General features: G+C 50.4%; 1 pseudogene; it reads left to right on the top strand.

The window, feature by feature from the left end:
- The first annotated feature begins 306 nt into the window (after positions 1–306).
- On the top strand, positions 307–1773 carry LOC132214638 (glutamate dehydrogenase 1, mitochondrial-like; annotated as a pseudogene).
- The last annotated feature ends 3733 nt before the right edge of the window (positions 1774–5506 follow it).

Here is a 5506-nt window from a genome sequence, read left to right as displayed (position 1 = left end):
TTCTTTATTATTGAAAGTATTACATATCTCCCCTTTTCTCCCCGTTGTCCTCTACCAACTTGCCCCCACCCCCACCCCTGGCGTTCACCCCCCTCCATTGTCTGTGTCCATGGGTTATACTTATATGCATACAATTTCTTTGGTTGATCTCTTCCCTCCCAACTCCCCGACACACACACACCCTCCCGTCTTCCCTCTGACGATCTGCTCGATGCTTCCATGTCTCTGAATCTATTTTTGCTCACCAGTTTATGTTGTTCATTACATCCCACAAATGAGTGAGATTATGTGATACTTAACCTTCTCTGACTGGCTTATTTCACTTAGCATAATGCTCTCCAGGTCCATCCATGTTGTTGCAAATGGAAAGAAAACTCTTAGCATTTACAACAGCACTATTCTTAATAGCCCTATTTCAGAAACTGCCTACATGTTCATCAGCAACAAAACTCAAATAAATGGAAGTGTGTCCACCAATGCAAGACCAGGAATCAGAATAAGAAGGTCTTGCCCAGCTGGCACGGCTTAGTGATGGAGCGATGATCTGTGAATCAGGTTCCTGCCTTTCCGCCAACACTACAGCAAGGTGGCGGCTGACTGGGAAAGCCCCCAACTTCTTCAAGCTGGTGGAGGACCTCAAGACCCAGGAGAGCGAGGAGCAGAAGCGGAACGGGGTGGGTGGTATCCTGCGATCATCAAGCCCTGAAACCAGTTGCTGATCTTGTCCATCCCCATCTGGTGTGATGGCTCAGGGAGGTCCTTGAGGGCTACCTGGCCCAGCACAGCCAGCACTGCGGGCCCTGCCAGGGAGGTGTTCGTTACAGCACTGATGTGAGTGTAGAGGAAGTGAAAGCGTTGGCTTCTCTGATGACATAAGGGGGCAGTGGTTGATGTGCCATTTGGGGGTGCCAAAGCTGGTGTTAAGGTCAATCCCAAGAACTACCGATCATGAATTGAAACGATCACAAGGAGGCTCACCATGGAGCTGGTAAAGAAGGGCATGATTGGTCCTGGCAGTGATGTGCCTGCCCCAGGCATGAGCACGGGCCAGCTGGACATGTCCTGGGGTGCTGACACCTACGCTAGCACCCCTGGGCACTATGGTATTAATGCCCATGCCTTCTCTGGCAGCCCATCAGTCGGGGTGGATTCCATAGACAGGTGGATCTCTGCTACTGGCCAGGGAGTGTTCCATGGGATTGGAAACTTCACCAGTGAAGCTTCTTCCATGAGCATTTTAGGGATGACACCAGGGTTTGGAGATAAAGCATTTGTTGTTCAGGGATTTGGCAATGTGGGCCTGCACGCTGAGATATGTGCATCACTGTGGTGCTAAATGTACTGGTGTTGGTGAATCTGATGGGAGCATGTGGAATCCAGATGGTACTGACCCAAAGGAACTGGAAGACTTCCAATTGCAACATAGTTCTACCCTGGGCCACCCCAAGGCCAACGCTTTATGAAGGGAACATCTTTGAGGCCGACTGTGACATGCTGATCCCTGCTGCCAGTGAGAGGCAGCTGACCAAGTCCAATTCACCCAGAACCAAAGCCAAGATCATTGTTGAAGGTGCCAATGGACCGACAACTCCAAAAGCTGATCAGATTTTCCTGGAGAGGAACACTGTGGTCATTCCAGATCTCTACTTGAATGCTGGATTAGTGACAGCATCTTACTTTGAGTGGCTGAAGAACCTAAATTGTGTGGGCTATGACCATTTGGCCTTCAAATATAAAAGGGATATGAGCATGTACTATATAAAACATTTTTAAAATATATTTTTATTGATTTCAGAGAGGAAGGGAGAGGGAGAGAGAGATAGAAACATCAATAATGAGAGAGAATCACTGATCCGCTGCCTCCTGCATGCCCGCCACTGGGGATGGACCCTGCAACCCCAGCATGCGCCCTTGACCAGAATCAAACCGGGAACCATTCACTCCACAGGCTGATGCTCTATCCACTGAGCCAAACCAGCTAGGGCTAAACCATCCTATCTAATAAAAGAGAAAAATGGTAATTGGCGTACGATGATACCCTTTTCATTGGCTAATCAGGGCTATATGCAAATTAACTGCCAACTAAGATTGGCAGTTAACTGCCAACAAGATGGCGGTTAATTTGCATATGTAGGCACAATGCAGGGAGGCGAAAGGGAAAGCAGGAAGAAGCCCCCTGCCACTGACAGTGATCGGAAACCCAGGGGGGAGCTAAGAGCTGGGGGGCAGGGCAAAGGCGGCCCCAGGGCCGCCTTTGCCCTGCCCCCCAGCCATGATCAGAGAATCAGGTGCCTTTTCCGCCCTGGCCAGTGATAGCAGGAAGTAGGGGTGGAGCCAGCGATGGGAGCTGGGCACGGTCGAAGCTGGCAGTCCCAGGAGCTAGGGGCCCCTTGCCTGGGCCTAAAGTGAAGCCCAGGATCGTGGGGCCGCTGCAGCTGTGGGTCCCCACTGCCCGGGCCGGATGCCTCAGCCAGAGGCGTCCTGCAGGGGCAGGGGCGGAGCCCACGTGATCGTGCCCCCCCCCCCCCCCCGCTGCCACTGCAGGTCCCCGCTGCGGACGCCTAGGCCAGAGGCGTCAGGCCTGGGCAAGGGGCCGATCCTGTGATTGGAGGGTGATGGGGGTCAACGCCTGAGGGCTCCCAGTATGTGAGAGGGGGCAGGCTGGGCTGAGGGACACTCCCCCCCCACACACACACACCCAGTGCACGAATTTCGTGCACCAGGCCCCTAGTGTTTTATAAAGCACAGAGGGAATCTGACATGCCAGACATTCAAGAAATGTATTACACATCTATCTTCCTACAGATACACATGTAGACTGGTTTAAACAACAACACCAAAAAGAAATATAGACTGGTTTAATAAAAATTATATATAAATACATGGAATGGTTAGAGAAGTTATAGTGGTTACATAAATATTGAAAGAATGACAGAAGAAGTGTACCATAGTGTTAAAATTAGTTCTAAGGGAGAGAAATGGTACAAATATGCATATATGCACACATGCTATCTCTGTAGATTGGTAAAGGTATACATTTGTATGTATATAGTGATTAGATAAATATAATGTTTAAATGGACACTAAGTGTAGAGCTCATTTCTTCAGATTTCTTGACAGATCACATAGATACCGTGATTCAAAAAATATACGCTCAGATATTTAAGTTAAGTACAATTGTTAAGGCATCTGGAGTCTGAAAAGTTTTTCCCACCAAAAGCTCATCAGATCAAGAGAAGAGTGGTCCTGTCCAGTGCTGTGCCCTCGGGCACCCATGGGAGCACATGCCCAAGGGGGCAGCACCAGCCAGCGGTGAGGCTGGATGAGAAACGTGAGAAAGTGATGACAAGGGCACAGACTCAGCACTGAGCACTCAGTATGTGCCAGGTGAGCACCTCCTTTCAAATTACCTCCAGCAGAAAATTATTCTATTATCCCCAAGTTAGAGTAGAGGAAACGGGTCCAAAAAGTTACACTAGTAACTCTGTAAACCTAACTTGTGAGAATTAGTGGGAGGCAGGAATAATGCTGCAACAGTCCTTCACTGCCACCTTCTGGCCAGTGGAGACGGGCTCAGTCCTGTTACCCAAGGTGAACACCTGGGGATGCTGTGCCCTTACCTGCCTGACTCAGAGGCCAGGCCCCAGTGGGGCCAGGGTGGGTAATGATGGGCCTGGGGGACTGTGGCCTGGGGGGAGTTGCTGTGCCTGGCCTGGAGGGAAACACAAAGGAGATGTCTGGAGCCACAGAAATTTCAGAGATAAGCAAACACAGGGAGGCATTAGATATAGAAATAAAAATTGAACAACTCAGAGACCAAAGGGGAGAAACAGAGAAGACCCAGGAAGAAACAAGGGATGCAGAAACACTAAGCCCCACAGAAGGCTGAGGGCCTGTGGGAGGGTTCTCCAGCAGGAAGGCCCTGGCGGCTGCTGTCCTGGATTCCCAGGCAATCCTCCAGCCCCGAGTGAGCACCCACCTTCAGAAGGCCCTGGGCACTCCAATTCCTAGTCCTTTCTGGGATTTCCTGGCACAAATCAGTTCATCGCAGGGCTTTCCCCAGGACAGGCGAGGTGCTGCCTCTGCTCCGGGGGGCACAGCCTTACAGCTTCCCTGTGTCCCTTCTTTCCCTAGGAGAGTCTGTGTGCTGTTCTCCTTTGTACAGAATGTGTATTTTCACACCCATAAAACTCTGTAGCACTTGCCTGGAACAACACTGGCTCTGTCCCGTGGAAGCTGATCAAGTTGGAGGGCCTAGAGATCATTCCTGGGCTTTGACCCAGCCTGGCGGACAGACAACTTACTCTAACTTAGTGCGGACGCCTGCGGCTTCAGGGCTCAGGGGAGTCAGCTCAGCAGAACCAGGACCAGCTCCTTGCTGGCACTTAGCAGGCTCCTGGACGGTGCAGGCGAGTTGACAGGAGAGGGACTAGTGAAGGGAGGAAACGCTGCTCAATCTACCATTCATTCTCCTTCCCCACCCTTCGTACCCTCCCCGCCCCGTCTCACCCCCAGGCACATTCAACAAACACTGCAATTTAGGGCCCAGAGGCCTTTATCCCTCTTTTGTAGGAGGGAACCCTAGCGGAGGGTTGCAGCAGAATATTCATGGGTTTTCAGTTGTACTTTTTAGTATATTGATGCAACAAAATGAGGGCATAGAGGGGCCAGGGTCATTTTCTGGTCAGCTTTGTCTCGATCTTGGGTTTGTTTGGTCTAATTGGGGTTTTTTGTTGTTTGTTATTTAGCCCCTGACTTCATCTGTCCTTGGGTTTGGCTGGCACTGATGGCACTAAATGGGTCTGTTATTTATCTCCCAGATCGGGGTGATTTAAATTCTTTATTCTCTGGTTAGAGAGGAGTGGTGTAAACCATTTACTCTCAAGTGTCCTTGGTTGGGGAAGACAAGATCTTGTGGTTAACTAGCTGGCTGTAATTTGCTTGGCTTGTTTGGCCCTATTTGTCTAACCATTTGCCTCGGTTTCCCTTTTCCCACTTGTCAAAAATTCTCCTAACATGTAACTATCCTGCCTCTTCGATACATCCTAACTGCTCTCCACACCCTGCTCCCCCGGGGTATAACACAGACTATCAGCAGTGCCAACTTCATGGGCTGATTGAGGGCTCAGTGAGTTTGCATTGCAAAGTGAGGTACTGGACAGAGGTAAGACTGGGGGCTCTGGAGTCAGACTAGCCTTGGAGAATACACTTAAGCTCTTCAAACTTCGTTTTTCACCTGTAACATGAGCATAATGACTCTATAAACACATGGCTCACATCTACTTAAATTATGAGAGACCCTGAAGGCCTTGAGAGGTGAAACTTGGCCACGATGGCCCTACCTCTCCCTCTTCCTCTCTAGAATGACCAGCCTGCCCAGCCACGGCTGCTGACTCTCAGAAACCACCGTGCCACGCCGGCACACACTGCAGGCTTTCCCAATTAGCAGGCCCTGCTTCCTCAGAACCTCCTCCTTCGGGCACTCGCGGAGGGCCCTTAATTAGGC

The sequence above is a fragment of the Myotis daubentonii genome, chromosome 13 (genome assembly GCF_963259705.1).
Source record: "Myotis daubentonii chromosome 13, mMyoDau2.1, whole genome shotgun sequence".
Lineage (NCBI taxonomy): Eukaryota > Metazoa > Chordata > Mammalia > Chiroptera > Vespertilionidae > Myotis > Myotis daubentonii.
Note: the sequence above shows the minus strand (reverse complement) of the source record. Positions and strands in the feature narration are given on the sequence as shown.